General features: G+C 37.8%; 1 protein-coding gene and 1 pseudogene across 1 annotated transcript in view; both read right to left on the reverse strand.

Moving 5' to 3' along the window:
* GALNTL6 (polypeptide N-acetylgalactosaminyltransferase like 6) overlaps positions 1–26,552 on the reverse strand; it is a 423,143-nt gene that overhangs the window by 369,232 nt on the left and 27,359 nt on the right. The gene's annotated exons all lie outside the window — the stretch shown is intronic.
* Positions 892–2,098, reverse strand: LOC148184149 (uncharacterized; annotated as a pseudogene).

Here is a 26,552-nt window from a genome sequence, read left to right on the forward strand (position 1 = left end):
CTTCCAGTGACTGTCAGCTCTGACTAGAACCTCATTTTCTTTATGGATAAACATTTTTGTGTAGCACAGTGATGCTGATTAGAGTTATCAGATGACTAATGAAATCATATCAAATGCACAGTTTAAATAAAACTAACTATAGAGCCCAACTTTATAAAATATTAATTATTTATCAGAATTAATTAATTAATTATCAGAAATTCCCATACAGATTTCTCAGCTCCATGATCACAGAACTTACAAGAGGGGAATCAATCTACTGCACACCTACTTGTTTTTTTTTTTTCCTCTGACATCTGGATAGGACCAAAGAACTAGAACATCTCCCCTCCACCTTTTTTTACATCCCATCCCACAGGCAACTTAGGGTTTGTCACATCCTCCTCTTTCACTATTATGACATTTAGCTGTATCACTCTTATGACCATCTCCTTTCAAATATATGCCCAGTTGTGGAAAATTCAAATACCTAGGCCCATTTTCTTTATGCATTAATGCCTCACAAAAATAAAAAAAGACAACCCTATGCCTAAATCATTCAAAGACTGTTTTCTTATGCTGTTTTTGTTATGCAGTCTACCTGGAAATAAAGTTATGCACAAATCTAGAGAGAGCATGAGAAACATTTTCCTCATGTGGGAAAATTCTTTACTCATCAGAAATACTCACTGTCCTAGATTGCCAATGAATCCTTGAAGCCATAAAGCAAACCATTCAACCACATTTTGACATGAGTGAAGACTGAAACACTCCAGGATTTTGCTTTGAAAGGTGTGGGGGTTGACTCTGACCTTTTGGGCTACCCCTGAGAGCTGAGGTGCTGGCCCAGAGGGATGTGAAAGTACCCACTTTCTTCTGTGTTAGACAGGAGGGCCCCATCTCTATAACTGATTAATCCATTTGTGGGTAATACACTGCTACCAAGCTGCTGGAATATGATGTGGGGGCACTTGGAACCACTTTCCCCCATGTGGCCATTGAGCAATAGACATCCTCTGGATCTTTAGAGACCTTACCACTTCTTAGATTGCTACAGACGACTTCCAGCGCTGTTGATTCTCTCAAGCACTGGATACTGTCATCTGCAGTGGTCCCCTTCCCTAGGGAGTTCACAAGATCTTCCTTAAGCAGGTATCTTGCCCTCACATTGGAGAGGAGCCATCTCCAGAGACTGGAAATTGCTTCTTCTTTTCTGATTCCTCTTTCAAGATCCCAGATCTCTTTCTGATCCCAGATCTCTAGCAAGGGATCCCAGTTGTTTGGCTTCATGACCTTGTAACTGCTGGCTGTCGGCCCTGTTGTGCCAGCATCAAAACAGCCAGGCTGAAATCCACTCACCTGGTGAACAACTGTAATCTTTTCACAAGTCTTGAAGTCCTGATGATGTCAGGGACCAGGTAACTGGTTTCCTGTTTGATTTGTTTCACTCTTTTCCATTTCTTTGTCGAAGGACTGGTTTCTCAATCTGATCCCTCTTCTAATTTCCCTGCTGCTTCTTCTTCTTCCTCCCTTTCTAATGGATGATATGAACACGTAGCTTGCCATATCCTTTTTTCTTTTTCTTTTTTTTCCTAAACTACTGGGGCAATTACTATAGTAATTGTTGTTTGAGTCCCTATCTGAGCCATAGTGTCCATAACAGTTCAGCACTCTACAGAATACTACAGTCCCAGTACAGGGCGAGAAGCTGCTGGTTTTCATTGGGGTAGGCAAGGCAGCCTTCTATCAGGTCATGTCTCAGTGTGCCAGGGTTGGTTACCTGTTCAGGTGTAAAGTCCCAGGTAATGGGAGGTGATAACCACTCTGGGAACCTGCCCAAATCCTTCCACACACCCTGCCAGCCAGGAACTGGATGCCTCAGGGCAGATTTCAGTACCTCCTCACCTAAAATTTGTTTTCTCTTACACCAGGATGACACCAGATCTCACAAACCCTATAGTGTGCCAACAGTATTAGTATTATTAACAGTACTAAACAGCACAAATAAGGATGAGTAATGATCATGGAAGCCTGCATTATAAAAGCATTCACATCAATCTCAGGCAGGGAAGAGGAGGTCCATTCCCTCACTGTCCACAGAAGACAGCTCCTCCTGCATAACTAGGCTGTCAGTGTCAGGGCAAAGCACAGAGCCATTGTTTGTGTTAACATGTTCCCAAACTCAGCAAAATGAAGAGATAAGCAGTGCAGCTGGCAAACTCCGTGTCCCACACAGGAGTAACTGGATAACTGGTAGTGTCCCCTCTCAGGATCTTGTCCATCCCCAGCCCCTTGATGGGGGAATGTTGAGAGACAGCGTTGATGCTCAGCCAGCCCTGCCCAGCAGTACCCAAACACTGGGGTTATTACCAACACCTTTCCAGCTCAGCTAGACCAAACAAAAAAAGGAAAAATTCACAATAAGCCATCTCAACTTCCCTTTGATAGTCTACAAACTTTAAATCAAATATCATTCTAACAGCTCATTTCTGCAAAAAAGGAGCATCTTGCTCACAATACAAATATGTATGCAACCACTCAAAAGGTTTAAAGTCAGAACTGTAACATGCAGTCTGCTTTTATTCACCTCAGAAATTTGTCCAGAGTAAAGAAGATAAAGTCACAACTTACAGAAACATAAGCACATGACTGGGTGTGTGCGAATAGCGAGTCCCAGTGTATCCAAGATGAGCTCACTGTGCAGTAAAATTGACACCTGAGCAGTGAATCTAACACCATCACAAGTCCTTAGACTTTCTAGGCTCAACCTGCAAACCCAGACCACATGGGATCAGCAGCTATGTGCACAATAAACCAGGGGCATCAGGCTGCACTGATTAGAAATGGGAGAATCCTATGCCAGATTAAGAAATATATGCCAATAGGTACAGCAAGGATTCAGGCAGATTCACACTTCACAGCCCAAATTTTCATCCTGTTTGTTAATAGTTCACATAAGTATTTTCTGGATTCTCTGGCTATGGAGATCATGGACAGTACTTCTATGGAAATTAGTCAGATAAAATGAACACTGTTTATCAGTCAGGACTCCCCAAATTTACATGTATTAAAAATATGAGCACCTATCATTCTCACAGAAGACAGAATTCATCAGAGAGCATTCCATTAAGGAAATAGTGTATGAAAAGAGATGCTCTGCTGAAAACAAATAGACTTTGAAACAGCAGAAAACATTAATCCTTTACACAGAAATTCTGAGTTTGCCCCCTCAATTACCAATACCTAGAATGACATGCTTGCTTGAAAACTGACAATACACAATAACCCAACCTCCTGTTAAAACTCTCATCATACATACTGTGCTCAAATCAAATAATGAAGAGGGTCACACTTTCTCCTGCAATGACATTTAAATTCCTGTGCTTCAGATGGCTTTTAAGCACTGCATTTAAGATCCTTTGCTAGGGTAATCTGGCACTTGAGATCTTTGGACTTTTTTGCTTTAGGAGTATCCACCATACTATATCCATGCTGCCATTCTCATGATGTCGTTCTCTTTTACTTCACTGGAACTTCAATCTGAACATGTAAAACTTACTCTGGACCTGAGAATCTTTTGCTTGCATTTATTGTATTCATTCTTTTTCTACCAGACAATAAAACAGGTAGCAACTATAGCTATATCAGCTAAAGGTAAGGATATCACATGATAAAATGTGCAGTTGCTCTAATTCATAAACTCTATCATTTTGATACATGCATACACATAATTAGGAACACATAATCACATTACAAATAACTAAAACGGCCATTTTTTTCCGCCTTATAATTACTACTACTGAAAACTGAGAAGTCTGTAAATGAGATACACGCATCTGAAGCCAGAACAGAGAACCCTTCTCTTTTTGCTGTCTCTACATAGTGAAGATTTTGCCACTTAGACAACAAAATTTCAGCTTTAATTTAAAGCACTGCCAATTAAGATTGAACACAATATCCTGTAACTAGAAATGAATGGCAACACTGGTGATGCCCTCATTGTATCTTAGGTTTCATTTGGAAATGATATTCCCTGGATATCAAATCTTGTACACCTGCATGTAAGGCAACAGCCATGCCAATCTTGTCACAGTGACAAAAGTTGCCAGCAGTATGAAACCTTTATCACAGTCATTTTTCTGCTTATCAAATATAAAACCAGTAAAAGACATCACAACATCATTTCCCTATTATTTTCCTCAACAATAGGCAACGATGGGAGCCCTCTAATTCTAAAGCAGTCCACTTTGCCATATTCCTTTATAATAATGGGACTGCTCAATATACAAGTTTAAGCAGAGATAAAATAAAATAAACTTGCAAGGAGTGTCAGTACTCTGGAAGAACAGCTGCTTCAAGTGGCATTTAATGCTCCTATGAAATTTATTGCCAGAACCCAGCAATTTGAGAAAATTAATAACGTAAGAAATATATGGTTATAAAAATCATTTTAGCAATAATTTGTAATCAACTGATGAAATTCATAATTTAAACTCTTACACAGTAAATTGCATAGCTCAGTTTTAAACAGCTAGGAGAGAATGATGAGATCTTACAACATGCTGTATTAACCATTATTAGCAAGAACTGCATAAAAAAATTCATATTAAATGAGTTAACCTGATTTCAGATTAGAAAAGGTATATTTATAAGACACCAAACATACTCAGTCTTTCAGTAAATTCTAAGATAAATGCATATTGTTTATAGAAATCATGGAAAAATATTTATAAATACAAATGGAAGGACTCAAAATGGTATGTCCTACTGATTTACATATGATCTTGTTTTCCATTAATCAGATAGAGTTAGGCTCCCAAGCTGAATTTAAAAAATCAAGATTTAGCTCTCTAAGGATGTGGATCTTAGGTGTTTAAATCACCTGTGAATCAGGGAATATATGTTACTTCCATTTAAGCATGGGTAGCTTTTCAAAAATGTAACTTTCTTGTGCTCCTAAGGAGTACATTGTCAGAATATGTTAGAAAACAGAATTTTTACCACTGAATGAAAGAGTATTTTTACCATATGTATATATATATATACAGATATATGCATATATAAAATAAGGTGTTTCATAAAAACTTTTTTTAAAACTTTACCAGAATTGTGTTTTTTCTATAGCTGATAATAAACAAGAAGCATTATGAATAATTTTAAAGACTGTATTAGAAAGGACTGTAAAGATTCCTGCTTTCTACACTAATCTGTCCCTGGTATTTCAAAGCTGAGGTTCTTGGCACTACATTTTAGGAAGATGGTTGATAGGCTATGTATGAATTTACAACAAAAATACTAAGTCCATCAATGTTACCTAGTTATAAAAATTTCAGATCTAAGAAATGACAAAGATTCTATGCCAGGAAAAGAAGAAATTTTCTTAAGAATAAATCTTGTTTTAAGACATAAGTGTATCCTATTTGAAGAAAGGATTTCAATTGCAGTAGCATTCACTAATAATTAGATATGGTTTTTTTCACACCATTTTTTTTCACTAGAATGAATTAAATGAATTTATAAAGGAATAATTTGATAACATTTTCATTAGCTGAACTAATGAATTAATTAAACAGTGGTTTAAAATGATGGAGCAATGATTTCCAAAGTTTACTCTGGAATGCTGTAGGATTGTGACGGCACTTTTTTGTTAGAAATCTGTCTTTTGCACTTCGTATTTCCACAGCACGGTCACGAAACAAACATCTGTTAGGGTTTGAAATACATCTATGCCAAAGGTCACTACCTAGAGAGTGAACAGCTGTGCACATCCATCTGGGTAAACCCTGGCCCTCTGGCATGAAGACACAGTACATCATCAGCAACATAAGACAGATACTGGAAACTTTAGGAAAATTTGGCTTTATATTTCTAAAATGCTACTAGGTAATTGTGGTGTGTGTGAGGTTTATTTTTAAATTATATTCAAGTAAGTAATACCTCTGAAATAGATTTTCATTTGTCTAGACATAATTCCTTATGCCACCAACTACTATGTCTGATTAGATCAGATTATTCTATGGTACTTTAGAACCAAAATACCTTCACCAGACTTCGCACAATCACTTTTTCTTTTAAAATAGACATATAATAGGGAATTATTGGTTGGTTTTCGGGGTTTTTTGAGAAAAAACACACCAACACTTATGCTATATATTTGATATGCGAGTCTTCCCATACATGAGTAACTTCACTGGTTTTTGTATCTTCACTAGCTTCAATTAACAAGGAATTCTAATGGTCACTGTAGAGAAGTTGGATACATGATTTCTGTGTAGGAAGAGTAACCTCATTATAATGGAAAGACTGAAACTCCATTCATGGAAAACATCCATCCCATTCATGGCATCCAGCAAGTGTTTCCACTATCACAGATCTTCTGTTAAGGAGTTTTTTCCCTCCAGCCACCTTGGAAACCATACACAGTATATAAATCCTGCTATGAAATGACAGGTTTACAGCCATGCCTGTAAGCAATTGTTTGGTGTTGTGCCTGAAATAACGCTCTCCATCCTTAAGATCTGTGATCATGGATTTTCATCTGGGGAAGACTTTGGTCTTTGCTGTTTCCACTCAGGTGAGGTTTATACAGGATAGGCCTAAAATACTAGAGTTAGAGCCAAATTAACAAACGGCACCATAAATAAGCAAGGTAGATGGAATTTCAAATCCAGGAGTTTCTGTTACATGTCATTACTAATCTCCAATCATCATAACTGATGCCATTTATATTTAGTTACTTGAGCAGTACCAACTCAAGTATCTGGCATTTTAGTTGGGCTGCTGAGGGAAATAATTCTTAATTTAATCAAGCAGGACATTGCTTTGAACTTGTTCAAGTCGTAACACTACTACAGATTTACTCTTATCACTAGGTTAAAATGAAAACACTGGAGAAAGATTTGGCACTTTACAAACAACACAAAAAAGTTTTTGTTTTCTTTGCAATACACAGCTAATACAGTTTTGGATCCCTCTCAGCTGCAACAATGGTGCATTGCTCATACCCAGACCAATGCTCTCGAAGGAGTCTCTTTCAGAACCTGAAGTAGGTAAGTTCCTTATTTCTACCCTTTTTTTTTTAACTTAAAACTTCTCACACCTCATTTTATCAATATTGACACACTGTCTCAATTTTGAAATCGCTGGGTTAAAATCCTGTTCTTAGAGGTAAGTAGGCTTTGAAATGCTTCATCAGATATGAATCCCAAAGAGCTCCTGCTGCCAAATGGCACATACATGGACCACCTGTATACCAGTGGGTATTTTCTTCAAGTAGAAAAAGTATGCACATCTAGAGAACCTTGTTATGAAGAAAAAACATACTTTTACCTGTCCAAGTCTCTGCAGCTACTAATATCTAGAAAAGTTAAAGATCTAGTATTCCTAAATATGATGACAAATACGAACTTTGAAGCACCCCATTTGACAAAACTTCTTCAGGTGTTTCTTGCTGCTTTTACCAGTTGCTCTAGCTACAGTTTCTATTTTTAAAGACTCCTTTCAAAATATTCAGGGAAGAGCAGAGACTACCATTAAAATTTGCTTTAAGACAAATTGCTGATGACTAGAAGATAAGCAGTGTGTCACACTTGTTAGACCTTAATGCACAGAAAACATACTTTTTCAAATTTTAAATGCAGTATTTAATTAACAAATTTAGATAAGCCCAAAATGTGGAATGCAATTCAATAAAGCACAAGATCACTGTACTGATAGTGTTGCATTAGCATGCATGCTATTGTATTCACAGCATGCAAATCTCTTATACTCTTTTGGGATAAAGATTATGGTTTTCAGAGATTTTATTTTTCCTTCTCTCTCCAAACATGAAGGTTGTATTTTTAACTGTTACTGGAAGCTCTGTGCTTCAATATCCGAATCAGCATCTCAGCAATCAGCATCTCTGCTGATTTTCTCTAAAAACCTATAAAATGGCAGCCACTAGAAATAAGAAATCCAGTTCTTATTGGGACTCCCATCCAAATCTCTCTCACTGACACTCAAGTCAGGCTAGAAGTTTTAAGACATTTTTAACGACCAGGTCAAATTTACGAATTAGAATTTCAGAACTCTATTCCTTTGCTATAATCATGGAGGTTAGGTGGGGCCTGACTTGGGGTTCTCAATTTGGTTTTACAATCTGTGCAACAATGTAACTTCATAATATCACACAGCTGCAACAGTATCTGTACACACACCAAAAAAACCCCCACGTGGTTCTGCCCCTGCCTATGAATGAGGCAGGCACAGCCCATCTGAAACTGAAAAATAAACTTTCACTAAAAAAAAAAAAAGAAAGAAGTAACCTTTAGTTACTGAACAGGCTTCAGTAAAGTATTCCATTGGGGGTGGGAGGGAAAGGGGAGAAGAAGAAACTCGCACAACAAAAATTCCTAAATATTAAGCGCTAATCTTCCAATACTTGTATCTTTGTTAATGACAAGTTCCATTACACCAGCTGTCTGTCTCCCCCAGCTGTCCTACACTCTGAAAGAAGTGGCATGAGCATGAAAAGATTAGGAAAAAAGACAGAATGCTACCAACTGCACAAAACTACAGGGATGATATTCAAAATAAAACTGTTGAGGCATCCCAGTTGATGCCTTCATAAAATCAGCAATTAAACCCTAACTCACTGTCCTTGAAAGTAGTGAGTGCAGCCTCAATTAAAAGTCCTACATATGTGCAACAGTGAGTTAGCAATTCTTTTTGCCATTCTCTCTCCTTCAGAGCTCATTAATGCACTGCTGTTACTCCCCCTCCTGCAGATCATCTTTTATTTTCACTGCATCCAAAGTAACTTCCTTGTCTGCAAAGTTGGGATTTTTTTCTTTTATTTCTAACTATTTCTTTAAGCAGTTTACAGTTTACAACTATGAGCTGCTTCACTCGCTTCTAAGTGTCTACATAGAACATACTTCCTCATTGGCATTCCCATGGAATCCAAATTACGAAGAACAAACGCAATAATCTGCTTATTTCTTCCTTTCTTCTGTTGACTATCAGATTTAATCATTCTTAGGATAAAATAAATCAGTCTAAAAGCTCCAGGGACTATATTGCTTAGCCACCCACTATAAAATTATAAAAATGACAAAACTGCATGAAAAACACTTCATGGAGGCATACAAAATTTTGTGCTTCTGCTGGATATTCTATCTGAGTGTTTTCACTTGTAAATTTACTTTATTTAATTTTTCTATGAAAGAAAAAAACCACTTTATTCTTATTGATGTAGTCCATTTTCCAGCCTGTAAACTGTGCATTTCATTGGCCATTTTTATGTCCCTACTTTGTTTACTGAGTCGTCCACATACAGCATCCTATACCACACGGCACCTATGGCTAATGCTCATTGGGTCTGCTTTCAGTGTAGGAGGATTCACACAAAATATTCCCAGGCAACAAACAGATTTTCTCTAAGGCCACCAACTCTCCTGTTTCTCTCTTTGGAAGGGTGCTGTCAGCATCACATATGCCACTTATTGGAATTTCAGGGGAAAAAAAAAAGATGTTCTATCATGGTATTCATGCTAGGGATTTTACTCAGTGATAGGGTTTACAATCATAGCTTTTTTAATATGGTGTATCAAAAATGATATTGCAAGAGCACATGAATCTTTAAAGCTGCTACTGAAAGACCAAACACTGAAGGATTCCTCCAAAGAAGAAGGTTCACCATAATCCGCTCAGTGTCTCCTTAAGCAGTTTCAGAAGTCCTTGAGTATTAAAATACAATGCTTTTTCTGTTATATAAACTGAATCAATAAACATTTTCGTTCATGATGTTAAATGTCATTTATTGTAAACATTCATTTGAATGTTTTTTTTCCACTAAAGTTTTTGCATTTTCTTTCAGCTTTGTAGAATTTAACAGCAATTTTCCCTGAACTCCACTAGTGTGATAAATTATTGAAGATTCAAAGAGACAAGTTCCTCAACACATTAGAATTACTCCTGAAGTCGGTAAAATTACAACATTTTATACCACTTAAAAACTTAAAATCTGATACAGGTGTTTTAAGTGTTTTAAGTGTCTAATTTTGTATCTCTCTGGAATATTTTTAATTGAAAATGAATCATGTAAACTGTTAGGGCTGTCATAATCTTTTATATGGCTGGAATTTGCAATTCTGCAACCAAACTACAATGAGTAGATTATTACAGCATATTAAAAAAATAAGAATTCAAGATCAGATAGTTTTATAGCATGCCTCATATTAGTACTTTTCTCTCCATTCTCTTAGCTAAAATAAAATGTCCTTATAAACAAAATAATTACTAGATTTATATACACCGACATTCATATCTAACACAGACATGTTATACATTAAATGTGTCTATCTTTTGAATTCCAATTCCACAGCCACAGAATCATCCCTGTCTCGTTCCTCCCCCTGTGACATTAAACATTACGAACGCTTTTGGTTGGGATGATCACAGCTAAGAAGAATCATACCTAGTACATAAATACAAAATCTCCTATAGTTTTCTGAAGAAAGATAAATGGAAAAAAAAAAAAAGAAGGAGAAACAGGGACCAAAAAGGGAATGAAACACTGCAGTTACTTCTCAATATAAACTGGCAAATGCTGGAAGTACCACTCAGAGATTTCAGAGACACTATGAGAATCTAACAAAACAATAAATTTTCAACAATTAGAAAGAATGACAATAAGAAAAGCATGATCTTGATTGCATAACAAATGTAATTGTAAGCTTGGGTCTTGAAAATACACAATACTGCTCTTTCACACAGGTAAACCTTTTCTCTCTGTTATTACTTGTAGTTAGTTTCCTAATAAGATGTGTCCCTGAATGCACATTTGTATACTTCTGTATTTTCCTACAAAAAGTGACTCTATTTCCTGCCTGCTTCAGTTCTCCTCTGCTTTACAAAATGTCAGATTGTTTTAACTTACACTGTCTGCAGGACTTCTCTGAGCTCGATAGAAGTAGATGAAAAATAAAGCTCATCCAGACAGGCACTGCTATCAGCCAAGAGACAGCAGACATTTTACTTGGGCTCTTAGGGAGTGTTGGTAGTTTCCAACTCCATGCTGAACAGCAGCTGTTGGCTTTGAGAACAATTCTCTACTCTGCCTCAGTGTAAAATCAAACAGATTACATCACAGATTTTTCCGATATGTATCTACTCATTGCGTATTTCCACACTTGGCAACAGCCTCTGGCAGTAGAATTAAGTGGCTTCTCAGGCCAGAGCAGCTCACAGGCACACTGTTCCCAGAAGGACCTTCCCGGCTGCTGCTTGGCCCCAGTTGGGAGCCTTCTGCGGCCCAAGACATAATTTTGTGCTTTTTAATTCAATATACTTGAAGCAATGTGAAGGCTGTGGTGCAACTCATCTGTGCCTTTATAACACAGTGCTAAGGACTTCCACTGCATGCCATAAGAGGATGAGGAGAAATTTTAGGACAAAAGATGTTTACTTGGATAAGGTTGAAAGACCAGAACATAGAAACAAACTGAATTTGAGAGTACAGAAGCACAATATCACCCCACCTAATACCAATTTCCTAGTTAAAAAAATTAACCCACAATCTATCCTAACATTTATCAATTTGTATTCCCTACAAATCGCTACCATTATGCTGTTTTCTGCTAAAATAAATGCATTACTAATGCAGACCCTTTCCTTTTCTCATCTATCTTTACACGGTATAAACTTAAATGCCTTGAAACTCCCTATAGCTGACCAGAAATGAAACAGCTCTAAGGATGTATAATTATATAAAGCAACAACCTATTCTGAATGTATTTATGCCTATTCTAAATTAAACTCCTATATCTATTCTAAATTAAGCTCCTATTATATTCAGACATTGTTGTGAATGTTCCTATAATTTAAGAATAATCTCAGATTTTTTTAGGAAAGATTGTGCAATCTAGTTTACTTGAGCTGAGGTTAAGTAAAAATTACCAATGTGTGATATAATCAATTAAAATAAACTGCCTTGGAAATTATACATGCTTTAACATACTTTGTAAAAATATTTAGTTCCTTAATTCTTAAATGCTTGTTTCTTCCATCACCTTCCCAAATTGGTTAAGAAAAAACATATCATAGAAACCTGCCTCTTGGTTTTTGTTGGTTTTAACAAGAATTGTACCAGTGCAATTAGTGTATTTAGTGTGTATTTTAAAACACTAAACAGACACAAGTAAAACAACTGAGAGCAAATTCCTTCACCTTCCTTTTGGTTCCTTCTTCCTTGACCACGTCCTGCAATAAAGGTCTTGCAACCTCCTTTGTAGCAGAAAACTCAAAGGTGATGTGATTTTCTTTTTTTAAACACTTTTTCAGTTCCAGGCTTTTAGCTTTTCACTGGTAATAAATGTTTTCCTTTTTAAGGAAGGATTCTTTCCTGCCACTGTCACATCACCTTCCTCCTGAAGTCTCCTGCCCCATCACTTTCATATTTTCTCCCTTCCCACTGCCTCTTCTGTTTCTAATCCACTGTAACTGCATCAGAAAATGAGTTCAACTCATCAATGTGTTAAATCACAGTAGATAGCCAGCTTATTTTGTATATAAACATATAAACCACACACAATATTATGGAAAGTATTGCCCAGCTACAAGCAGTTAATTCTTACTAGTTCTCAGATCTGTGGAGAAAGGCAGAGGTAAAGGAATAGGGAAATCCATTTGTGCCTCCAGCTAGTTTCAACCAGATTAACTTTTAATATCTCCTATATTTTACTTTTGTATGTACAGTGCTAAACCTAAGTCCACAAATATCTCTGTTTCTATGCCACACACAAAACAGGTAAATAAATCAGTCCCTTTCCTTGGCCTGGTTTGCTAGCAGCTTCTCTAGTCAGTACTTAAACTACAAGATTTGTCTTTTCTCTATAGTGCTTGCCACCCATACTCTTTCACATTGTGAGATTAACACTGCAAAGATATCATTAGGTACCTTGAGAAAACAATGCACATTCAGGTAATGTCCCTCCTATAATCTATCTTACACTGGACAATAACACAGTATTTCATGTATAAATCAATCACACTTTAGGCTGACAGAAGAGGTTTTCCATGATACTGACCTATGCCATGGAGAAAAAGAAAGGAGGGCAGAAATCAAGATGTCTGCAGGTCCACTCATTAACTGAAGCAGAGAAAATCCAAAAGGCTGGCTGCCTTTCAAGTCACATCTCTAAAAATCAGCAACATCAAACTTAGCTCCTGTGCTCTCAACAGTAATTCATAGCTTTTGAAAGGAGGACTTACCTGTTTTCTTTTTAGTAGAAAATACATTTTTCTAATAGCAAAACTGGGAAAGACCAGGTATTAGTCAACCCAGCTTTTCAGTATGAAGCGCTCACTTTACAAAGCTTGGCATCCATCTAAATTTATATCTCAATTACTTTAATTGGATCACCCAGAAAAAAAGGCACCCAATGGGCACTGTTCAAGTTCTGTTAAGAATCTTTTCAATGTATTTATGAGGTCATCAGCATACAAAAAAGAATCTTAGGAGAATTCAAAGGTGGAGGGCATGGGGAGAGGAATAAAAACTTCAAAAATCAATAACTTCCAAGACCTTCAAAGGGTGCAGGAGATTAGGGTTTTTCTAGTTGACCAGGTCAGAGAAGTGTTTTCCTTCTTCACTGTGACAGTGCATAGCCCTCCTAATAGAGGCATGTCAGTGTAAAATAAACACCTCTTGCTCCAGTCTTATCATTGTTCTGCTGCCTGACTTTTGTATAGCAAAGACCAAAGATGATTCAGCTTCTAGCTCTGAAGTCAGTCCTGTTATTGACTACACTAACAGCAGGAGCAGAACAGAAGTAGATTTCCTCAAGAAAGAAAATTCACTCAATGCTGCTTTTCTTTTCTGGCTTACAGTGATCTGGAGCAGACAACACCGAGTACTCAAGCCTTCCACCTGAGAAATCAGGAAATGAAGCTACTACACCTGAGCTTTACCAAAATAATAATAATAATAATAATAATAATAATAATAATAGTAGCACTTTTGCAATTGATAATCTTGCCTTCTTGCTACCATTCTTTTTCTTGAGGAAAAGAATTTGCCTAACAAGACCTTATAAGCCACAGCTTGCATTAGGGGTGAATTAATATTCCAAGGGGAAAAAACCTGCCATGTAATTCCTTCCAAATTAGTCCATTTCTTTCAGTAGCTTTGAGGACACTTTATTAAGGCACTACTGCAGGTAAGATGAATGCAAATAACCCATCAAGAAGAAAATGCTTTTGGAAGTACCACTGGGTGCTAGATCTGTCTTCTTGTTACCTATATTTCATATAGCAACGGCTGGCACTTGAGACCAAGTCATAATAGCGCCAAATCACCTTATCATACAAAGGATTACACTTTTTGCCAAAAGTGACACCATTTGCTCAGATTCTGATTTGAAAAAATTGTGGGGAAACTTCTATAAACTATGAAAAACACTTCTTTCCCTGCAGTCTCTCTTGTTTGTGACCTTAGAGTAAGCAGCACACAGCGTGCCCTCAGAGCTCCTACTCACGGGTTTACTCTGCTGCTGTGTGTTATCCATGTGTACATGGATATCCACTGTGGTAAGTCGCTGTCAAAGGCAGTTAATGCACTTAGAATGTGGAACTGGTGTTACCTTTCTTAACTTGTTTGTACCTGGATAATATTGATCTGTTCTCATTTTTTCATCATCTTTCTTGAAGAGAATCTAAAGGGACCTGAGGAAAAAAATCTCAGTTACTGTTGATTAAGGGATTGACTGTCAGGAATCCCTCACAATAATGCAAGCTCCTTGTGGATGTCTTCATGACGCAGACCCTTGTGTGTCCCTTCCAGCTCATGATATTCTAGGATTATATAATTCCTTCTCACTGTAGGAATGCTTTTGCTTAACCACCTCTAATTCCAACTATTATTCTATTTCTATTCTATTTCTATTATTCTAGCAACTATTCCACAGACTGCAGGAACACTTCTAACACTGCCGGGACAATGAGAAGTTCACTCAGCTGCCTCCAGTAACTGGAACAAAGCAAGTTTACAGTACAGGTAAACCTCACTCTATCCCTGTTCATATAGAAATTGCTAACTGTAAATTAGGAGAATGAATTACCCATTTAGCTCATTGTGTAAGAGTCTTTTTCTCTCAACAAAAATCCCACCATCATTATAGCCTCACACATATTTTCTGTAATAGCACTCTCTCACTGGAAAGAAGGTAAGACCAGAAAACGTGAAAGTTGCCCAAACCAAGAGTGAATGATATCCCAAAATACTAATGTAGTGAATATTTGATATTACTGATTATTTTTAAAGGATTTTTTTTTTTCCTAAATCAAATGGCATATTTCACTTAACTTACCTTTGGTTAGTTATATTTAGCAATATTTAAGCTGACTTCTTCTTCATGGTTTTCATATTCTGAAATTCCAAATCTCTCAATTTAAGACAATGACTAAGGAAAATATAAAAGAACCAGATTCATCTTCCTCTCTTACTATATCAAGAAAAACAAAAAAGCTTCACTAAAACTTTTTTATAAAAACACTGAATTATCAGTCACTGTGTCTGACCCAAGTATTCTTTCTGTCTAGAAATTTTTGCTATTATATTGCTTAACACGTTAGAAAACAAAAAAAAATATGAATCATTGTTTCAATACCAGGCAGCAACTATCTTTCAATCCTTGGTAACACATGGGAAATGAATTCATTCTTTACTGAAAGCACTGTCTTACTCCACTGGGGCTGTTTGTCAGTTCCTCCAGGGTGACACTAAATCAAGTTGCAAAGTACTGTAACGTAAATCACAGCCTAATTTACTTGTCACTGTGTTGTGACACTTGGTTAAAAATGCTTTTTAATTGCAAAGATAAATTATACATTAACAATTCTTGGTGGCAGTTTCAATACTGCATCAGATTATTTCACTCTAGAGAAAGGAGCTGAACAACTACACAACCACAAGCTATGACAGAATATTTTTAAATTGTCGGGTTGTTCAGATTGATGTTGTTGGTAGTGTTGTGATGATGAGTTCTGTCCTCCACAAAAACAAAAGACATAATCAGTCTTTTATATTCAGTAACTCATGAAGAAAAAGTACTCTGTTTTCTTGAACCGTTCAGATCACTCCAGCTTCTTGCTTGCAAATTTGTCAGACTCCCCATAGTAATATGAACTGGTTCTCAGTCATACTGAAAAATAAGCCTTTCTCTATTCTATAATCTAGGACAGGGAAATGATTGAAAATAGAACAAAATACGGTTATTAAAAAAAATAAGGAAGATGTTGAGTAATCTTTAGTGATTTTGAGTATCTTCACCTTTGGAATTACAATTCTCTCTGCACAAACTAGGTTTTTCCTGCTGGAAACTAGAGTGGATCTGGCACCACCCTGCAGCTAGTAGTCAGCAAGCAATGATCAGTAGTCAATGTCCTATAGGTAAAAGGCTCCACATTGCCATTACTGGCATTGGACCAGAACAAAGCACTCCTCAGAACGTGAAATTCAATCTTACAGCTCACCTCTACCTATTGCATTCCATGCATGTTATTCCTCAGTCATGCAGCTCCCATGTATGTCTATTACAGCCTACTAGAGTGTAGGGTGCTCTAACAGATGTGTCTGTGCCCCCCACAATCACAGAACAGGTCAGGCTGGAAGGGACCATGGGGTGCCATCTGATCCAGCCTCCCTGCTCAAAAGTAGGGTCATCCCTACTTTTTGCCTAGCACATGGCACAGGGTTGCATCCAGATGGCTTCTGAGTATCTCCAGTGAGGGAGACTCTACAGCCTCCCTGGACAATCTGTTCTGGTGCTGTCACCCACACAGTAAAGAAGTTCTTCCTCAAGTTCAGGTGGAATTTCCTGTGCATCATCTTCTGCCCATTGCCTCTTGTCCTATTGCTTGGCACCACTGAGCAGAGCCTGGCTCCATCCTCTTGGCACCCACCTTCAGATACTGACAGACATTGGTGACGTCCCCTCTCAGTTGTCCCTTCTCAAGGCTGAACAGGCCCAGCTCCCTCAGCCTGGCCTCATGAGAGAGATGCTCCAGCCCCTCAGTCATCTTTTTCACCTTTCACTGGATGTGTTCCAGAAGCTCCATGTCTCTCTTAGGAGCCCAGAACTGGGCACTGCATTCCACATGAGGATTCACCAGAGATAGGTAAAGGAAAAGGATCACCTCCCTTGACCTGCTGGAATGCTTTTCCTAATTTACCTCAGGTGACCATTGGCGTCTTGGCCACAAGGATGCTGCTGGCTCAGGGACAGCTTTGTGTCCACCAGGACCCCCTGGTCCTCCACAAGCTGCTTTCCAGCAGATCAGCCCCCAGCCTGACCTGGTGCCTGGGGTTATTCCCTCCCCAGGAGCAGGACCCTGCAGTTGCCTTTGTTGAATTTTGCACTTCTTCTGCTACTCTGCGACCCAGAAATCTGTCAAACACAACTTGCAATATGTGAGCTAAGGATATTCTGTCAGTAAGGTGCAACGTGGATGTGTGACAGAGCTTACAGAGACACGACACTGTCAAATAAGAGACATTACCCAGTCACTTTTAGACCATAGAAGAAAGGTTTTCAAGTGGGTTTCTTTTTTAGACATATCTTCTGATTCCACTGAGCTGATGGTCACCTCAATTTTGATGGTCTCAAGGACAAAGCAGACAGATTGAAAAGAGCTCATCCAGAAGGGGAGAGAGAGAGTCAAGAGGTGGTAGCCCTCTCTCACACTTGCTATCTTGTCCTTATGTCAGACTTTTGATTCTGCAGGAAATTGCCACCCTCTGGCCTGCACCACCTGCTGCAAGGTGCTCACCAGGTGTTTCTTTCCCCAGGCACGGAAACTGCCTCACCCCATTGGCTTGGCTAATACTCTTAAACAAAACCAGCCTTTTCCTAGATGTCCAAGGTGCCCTTCTCATTGCCCATCAGCGGGACACAGGGTCTTCCTGTGCTCATGCTTTCAAAGCCTTTGCTGTTACCCCAGCCGCTAGGCTGTACATCATCCTCACAGCAAGTGGCACCAGGACACTGTCTGCACAGCAAGTCATCACAATTAGTTGATAATGAGCCTAATAAAAGGCCAGGGCTGGGCCCTGCACTGCTAGCAGAATGCCTTTTCTCAGGAGACACAGTTATCAGCATCAACAACACTGTTTTCACTGGGTACAAAAACGCTTCAACCACTCTGCAGCACACAAGGGCATATCGATGTTTAGGATCAACTGTAGGAGCCCAGCTGGTGCTGCAATGCCCACACCAGAACGAAGCCTTCCTTCACAGCCACTGCCCAGGCTTTGCTGCAGCTTCCCCTGTGTACACACACCAGAGGCACCCAACTTTGGATGCTTTCTGGCACACTCCAAGAGACCTGAAACTTGTATAAGGGATACTTTCACATAGTACATGTGGAAACATTTTAATGAGATATTTCTGTCAGAATGACATTGGGAGCTTCAGAAAACAAGCTGAATCTTTTATGACAAAAACACCCCAGACTACTTCTTATAAATTAATTTCTGAGATTTAGACTGCTAGCAAACTGCCCTCCTCTTTTCTGACTCTTCTAAATGACAATGAATAGATTTAGAAATCAGGAGGCAGATTTTCCTGTAATAATCAAGTATTTAAACAGCATGTAGGAGCTTAGAAGACTTCTTAAAAAGTACATAACCATCGCTGAGATATGCAAGTGCTGACACCTAATTCACTGGCTGTGTCCTGAAACACAGTTGGTTGGTATTAGGTTGTAAATTATTGTTCCCAGTACGCATAATAAATCTGCTTATTAAAATTCCCTTTCTGAATATTTATGCTAAGTCTGCAACCTCCTATGCATAAGAGACCTGTATTATCACACAGAGTAACTTGGCAGTTTCAAAGAAACCTAACGTAATTAAATCAAGCCAAATCAGAAATGAAAGAAAGTACAACCAAGCAAAAGGCTGACACCCTGAACTTCCACAACACTGCAGCATTAGAAGCATCCAGAGCACTAAAACGCAAAGCTCCAAACACTGATTCAGAAAGTCACTCAAGAATTTAACTCTTTTATATTTTGAGTTGTTGTCCAACTCAAATCTTTATTATGAAATAAATTCACCCTTTAGAGTTTGTTATCTCTCTACTTTTTGGAGTTTATTTTCAGTGTGTCTTCAACAAAACAGTATTTTTTAAGTGAGAAACAGCAAGGAAAGCCTGAAGACACTGATTCCTGCTGCCTATTACTTCAAAAACTGCTTAGTCTACTTCATAAACTAGTTAAACACAGTCTTCAAGGATTCTTCACCCCTTCATTATTGCTCTGACACACTATTTCTGCATGATTTTTATATTTAAGAACCACCTTCACATTTTCAACTTGATCTATTCCTGAGCAATTTTTAATTTTTTGGAGTCTGCAGCTGTGCTGTGTGTTTGCAGGTGGGTTGTGGTTTTTTGCTGTAGGTTTGGTTTTGGTTTTTTTCATTTTCCTCAATGACAAAACATGAGAGGCTCTTTTAATTTCCTCCTGTGGGCTCCTTCTCCCCTCCTCTGGTCACCCAGGAGGTCTCCCAGCACATGTGTTTACATTGATCATTCAGAAATACAGTATTCTCAATATGTAGAAATATCTACAATAGAAATATTCTCAATATGTAGAAATACAGTATTCTCCAATGTATAGGGTTGTGGAAGCACTTCCATTACCCCTTCCTCATAAAACTGCAGTCACACATGTTTTTTTCCTACAGAATCCCATCAGCAGATTGCAATTATTTAATAATCTCATGACACTAGGTTTGTTCTTTTTTCAACTGACATTTCTAGGCAATGAGCTCTTTTTTTAAAGAAATTTTAAGCTTGAGATAAAACACATTACGTATCTTTGTAGAATATGATTTGATTTCCATTTCTAGTCCGTCACTTTACAAGAAAATTAAGTTCTTCATAGTTATGAAGCATCACAACTTTGCAATGGAATTATTAGTATGATACAGTTCTAGCAGTTTATCAGTGTCATGAATATAAAATTTGTGCATGTAATTTTCATATGTACTTCCATATTATTAATTTTTTGCAAGCATTTATGATTACAATGTACAGATGCTATGGAGCTTGTGCTGTGTGACTATAGGAAAAAAAGGCAGAAAATTAGAACAGTATTAGTAGAATTAATAGTATTTGCAGAAAGTAGGTAACTCTCCCTTCTCACCATAATTCTGATGCCAACAACAAAATCTACACTATAATCAGAATAAGCCACACATAAGCTCTACACACAAGTAAAAATATCTCAATACCAATTTGACAGTATTAAAGGAGCTTGAAAATGGCTGCATATGCATATAATTAATGGCTTTGTAAAGATGCATAATGAAACAGATATAAAAAAATATAACTTTAAATGAGAGTTTTCAAAATGCTTTGCAAGAAGCTATTTTTTTTATCCTTCAGGGAGAATTTTATGTTGATTTTATAGAATGTAGGAAATCTGTGTTATTTTTTCTAAACAATTGTTTTGAACTCAAACCCAAGTATTTCAAATCACAAAGCAACCTGAAACATTTTGCTGGAAGTCACAGCAACTTCAGTCTCTTTCTTGCAGGTCTCAGAATATTGCCAGACGCCACAGAGCTTAAGCTGATGCTTTAAACTCACTTTAATTCTCTCCATTTTGAATTAAAAAGTATAATTTTTCCCATTAAAAAAATTGTGAAAATTTTAAGTACATTATTAAGTATCATTGCCAATCTGCTGCTGCTGCTTCTTTATTTCTCTCCCTCCCATCCTTTGCTTTTTCCTTCTCTTCAGCTTCAGTTCTCAAGGGCATACGTAAAATTCTGTATACAGTAATTCCTGTGATCTGGTAAGAATTTAGCAAGAATTGATAACACAGCCTTGCATCTTTACTCAAAAGCATCTATTTCTGCATATAGATGGACAAATTATTTACAAATACATTGTGACAGCTGTAAGTTTGCAAATGCAAACCATGCAATTTGGGTAAAACACTGCAGTTAGAGGATGCAACTGAATTCAATGTGAGAGATAAAGAGGCAGAAAACATATGTGTATTTGTGTTTGTATCAAGAAACAGCCAAATTATTCAGATTTCACACCTAAAGTGCCTAAATACTATTATTATTCTGAAGTGCTCATCATATTCAGTATTCCCACCAAGCAAGTTTTACTTGTTTAGTACAGAAAATCAACTCACACTCTTCTTATTCCTGGATGCTGAAAGGACGTATTTACAGAATCTAATGCTGTGGACGTACTTAAAAAATTAAGGAGTTTCTCAGCAAGTATAAACTTTTACAGCTCCATTAGCTTGCAGTTACAAACTACACAGTAACTGAAGATCAGTCATGTGTTTGGCTTTTTGCATTTTGGTTCTTAACCTCAAAAAAAATTCTTCTAACACTAGCAATGTACCAGTAATACAATGGAGTGTTTTTTCATGTTGTTAAATCCCACAAAGTCCAAATTAGCAAAAAATATTCCATTATTGTAGAGAAAGTTAATATTGGCTGCCACAAACCATGCATCCAGTGCCTGCTGGCTTTAAATAACTGCTGAGTTGAGAGTTGATGTTCCAAACACAGAGAGAACTTCTCTCTGTGGTTTTGGGTGAATTGATTCATATGATCTACCACTAAGACAGCAGAGCTCTATAAGGACCCACATGACACCAAAGGAAAGATAATCTTTCTAGCCTTGTTGCCATGAGTAGGGTCAGGTCACAACAATCCAAAGAACAGCTGCATGTGAGCTCCTGAGTGCTCTTCCGAGCTGCCCAGCTTCTCCCAGCACTTCCCTCTGACAATCAACTCTTTGTGATTCAGAGCAAGGAACGAAAACTTCCTCCAGACCTGCTGTGAAAAGGTCTGGAAGAGTAGAACAGGAAGGTGGGAAAACCTAAAGCTGTCCCGGCTCACACTAACAGTGTTCGTGCAAGCAGCATTTGTCATCTCCTGGTGCACCAGCCCAGTTGTGTAGTATACCCCAAACTTACACAGAAGGCACACTTAAAGTGCTGACTGTTTTGAACACCGTGACATTTATTATGTACAAGAAACCTTTAACAGGAGGTGAGCTGTTAGTGTTTGCCTAGTTCAGTACAGTTTAAAGTTTTGAACTAGTGTGATACATCAACCTTCTAAACACTCATCACAGCAATCTCTAATTCACTATCTAATATACACATATATAAATAGATATGTCTGTGTATATATATATATATATAAATATATATATATTCAAACTCAGTTATACCAGTCAATTAATTGCAGTATTTTATCAAATATCATGCTTTGCATTTTTTACCTACCTGAAATTGTCAGTGCACTAACACATTCTCTTCAGTCATTGCCCAGAATAACAAATCATATGTGCCAGGGGAAAGTGAAGTACACACTGCAGACAGTGCTCAGCAGGTATTCAAGAAAGCAGAATGCCAAGAATTACTAGAAAGGTAATAAACGAACATTACTTTGCTGCTGTGTAAATCAAGGTCTAACTACATTTTGAAGGAGGCATTAAATTTCATAAACTATATAGTATATATAAACTATATAGTAGTACGGGGAACAGATGATCACAAGCACACAACTTGCCTTCTTAGAAGGCAAGATTAGACTGACTGTGATGCTCCAGCTTGGGAAGATAATGACTGAGGAGAAAAGATAGAGATGTTGAAAACTTCAAGAAACCATTATTGATACAGAGGATGAGAAGGGTACAGGATTATTCACTATTTTAAAACTCAATTAAATTCCTACTTTTTCAGTTGGTAACAATCTGTAAAGAATATATTCTCTAGAAAGCCCTCAATACAGCAAATCTCAGTACAGTAAAATCAATCTCACCAGCTGAGAGAAATGAAGAGAGCAGAGAAGGCCCTCCACTGCTCCATGGTAAACAGGGATTCAAAGCAAAAGTGGTTCTAAAAAGCAGAAGTTCAGATTGGCTTTATGTAACAAAAATACAAATATAAGAGATAGTGACAATGGAGGCCATGTACTTTTCTGATGAGGATAATTTTGATCAGCCTATCAAGGACCAGCATCACCAAGATTTGTTCATGTGCCTAATCTGTATTGTCCTGAATATCCTTTCTAGTAGTTCCAGAGCATCCTGGAGAGAAGTGACAATAGGAAGAGGAGTAGCTGTAACAAGGTCAGAGCACACAGAGGGAACCAGGGGCAAAGAAATTACTCCAGAACAACAGAGACAGCACTTCCAATATTCCTTCAGCTCACAGAGGAGATGATGATGATGGTTTTGGGGACAGGGGGAGAAAGAGAACAGTACTTCAGATGGAACTGAAGGGCTAACAAAGATCCCTAGGAGAGAAGTAGAGAGAACTTTTCTGTGATTTAGAGAAATGTCATGGAAGCTCTGAAACTGGTAAAACACATAAGGGCACCAAAGCAGGGGGTAAGTTCAGTAGGGGAGAAAATGAGACCCTGAGCTGTCAGGCACAGGAAACTGGGGGGGTAATAGAGAAAGAAAACCAAGGCCAGCAGGGAAGAGGGCAACAAAAATCACATGTGTTTTAAAAAAGCATTGCAAATATTTGATTTAAGCTGGGGGTGGAGGTGAGATGAATCAGAGCTCTCTTGGAAGAAATAAACCCAATCTTCCACAGCTTCAGTTCTTGCAAGGATAACAAAGAAAATCAAATGAGATGTAAATTTGCACCAGATGCAAACCCTCACACAAGACCACTGCAAAATACATGAAATGAAAGCATGTTCTCTAATCTGTTTGTTGTTATCTTGGAGTATTGACCAGCAATGACTATGTTTTCTTCCTCACCAAGTCCATTTGTATTAAGTGTTCAGATAACTTGCTCTTTCTTTCCAAATCTCCCCTACCAATCCAAATATTGCGTATTTCAAATGGGCACACAGCCTTACATTTAGTTCTTAATTAGAAAATACAATGATTCTGTCTCATTCCTAAGTGAACAGGGATACTTATTAGTCTGATGATTAAACTTAGACAGGTTAATTAAACCTGCTTAAACACAGCTTGTCCTTTAAGCTATAGTTAGAAAAAAAGAAAAGTCATATTTCTGAGTCACAGGAGTTAAATGAGTTCATTAGTCAGGATTTGAGTCAAATTCTCAATTGATGTATAAAGGCACAGGTCTGTTGAAGTCAACTGTGCTGCTACTGTCTGCACAATTGAGGAACTGACTCATTATTCTGCCCAACTGTATTTGTGTCTTCAAATTTAAGTGCATTATTCTGTTGGCAATGATTAAACCACCACATCTCTCCAGCAGGTGAGGGCCATCAATTTAAGAATTTCTGTGTGGTGTCAGGATGATTTCAAGCTATAGGGCAGTTAAAGACTTAGTCCTCAACACTGAATAATTTTCAGGAAAAAAAATTTCTTTAAAAGTAAACGTGCAGTGACAGTACATTGAAAAATGTGAAAAATGCATTTAGTGCCATCATACTTAAAAAGGAGAAACCTGTAAAAGCTGCAAATTCAAGCCACTCAATGCTCATTTAATGAAATGCTTCTGTACAAATATTTATTGTCTTCCAACAGAAGTGCACTTATGGACTAACCCAAGCTCCTGCATTCTAGTTTGTTTTATTTGAAGTGGGGTTTATGTATCACCAACTATTTTATTGCCTGCAGAAAGGCAATTCACATCTTGCTGATTATGGAAGTTGGTATTGATATTTCATACCTGATTTAAATGACCTTAAATGGTGTGTGTGCCTAACTTCAGATGTTTCTCTTGCTTGGCACACCACTGCACATGGTCCAAACACCATCATGGATAGCATCAGGTAGAAATCCTGCCTTCCACCAGTTTTGCAAGGCTGATGACACACTGTGGATTAATGCCCCTAAACACCTCTGCTCCTTGTCACCCCAACCAGCTGGCAGGGAGAAAGAGAGGCCACAAGACATACTCCCTCTGCTTCTCCAGGAGCTGGTCAACAGCCACAAGTTACTGAGTCAGCACTTTCTCATCAAAGCCATGTTCCTGACAGCTGACTTCGTGCTTGTAAAAGACTTTCTATCTTCAGGACAGCCCATAACTACAGGACTGAGTTAGGCTTGCACTGAAACACTGTCAGTACAACTACTTCCATTAGAACAGTATAGGAAATTATCCACAGCCAGGGTGCACTTAACAAGACTAACACTTAAAAATACTAAAATAATAAAAGAATACTAAAATAATAAAAAGTTTACAGAGTTTTCAGATGCCAACCAAATTAATTAATTCCCAGCTAAACACTAGAAGCTCAGACTGTTAAATCTAGGATTCAACACTGGCAAATCGTTTTGTTAAAACATGGAAAAATACAGAAACAAGAGGAGGGATTGTTGAAATCGTGTAGGGATACACCTGTGCAGATCCTATGAAACTCATGTTTCATGAAGGCAGTAAAACATCATCACTGAAAGTCAATCTAATTTTAGATTTTTCAATCTATTTTGGATTTTTTTTCTAGAGGAAGTTGTGAAGTACCCTGAATCACCATTTAATAATGTCTTTTGCTACCTGCCCAATACGTATCCCACAGGAAACATTTTTTTTTATTTATTTTGATGCAAGTAAAATACATCAAAACATGGGCAACTACAGGAAAATTTAACATTCAACACTAAAGCAATAAAAAACCTGTGCAAATTATATAAACCAGCAACTGACTTTAATAAGTTCATAATTTTATCAGCATATTTTCAAAGTATTGTTTACCCGAACTGTAAGTGCAACCACAAGTCTGCAGCCTCATAATCAGTAAAACCCTCAAAATGTGCAATATAGAATAAGCAAACTGTAGTTCACATAGGTTAATTTCAAATTGCCCCATGGAGACCTTTCCCAAATGCTTTTCATGTTTCAGGGATCTTTATTGACCACTGAGCCAAGCTGAGCAAACAGAACTCGAGTTGAGAAATTTGGGCTAGATTTAAGGGAAGGACAGAGACATCTTAATTCCTCCTTTTTTTATTATTATTATTATTATTATTATTATTATTATTATTATTTTAAACTCTGAGAAAATGTGAGACAAAATGTCTCTGAATTGTTGAATTGGAAATTCCATTCAGCAAGGTTTACAGGTCTTCATGCCCCTTTTGATCAATCTTTCACTCAAGTTATAAATTCAACATAAGAAATCCTATAGGCTGATCATATGGAAACCCACGCATATGGTCAGGTGCAGAGGCACTGAATTCCATTTCAATAGGAATGTATATATAGATATGTATGTATATATGTGTGTGAGTATATATATGTATATATACGTATGTATGTATGTATGTATGTGCACTTATTTCTATGTATCAACACAGGCTGGGGATGAACAGATGGAGAGCAGCCTTGCCCAGAAGGACTTGGGGGGGCTGGTGGATGAGAGGCTGGACAAGATCTGGCCATGTGCACCCACAGCCCAGAAAGCCAAATGTGTCCTGGGCTGCATCCAGAGAAGTGTGGCCATCAGGGAGAGGGAGGGGATTTTGCCCCTCTGCTCAGACCCCACCTGCAGTGCTGCATCCAGCTCTGGGGCTCCAGCACAACAAGGTCATGGACCTGTTGGAGTGGGTCCAGAG

The sequence above is a fragment of the Pseudopodoces humilis genome, chromosome 6 (genome assembly GCF_049639895.1).
Source record: "Pseudopodoces humilis isolate 2021_Gansu_Grassland_sample_001 chromosome 6, ASM4963989v1, whole genome shotgun sequence".
In the NCBI taxonomy this organism is placed as follows: Eukaryota; Metazoa; Chordata; class Aves; order Passeriformes; family Paridae; genus Pseudopodoces; species Pseudopodoces humilis.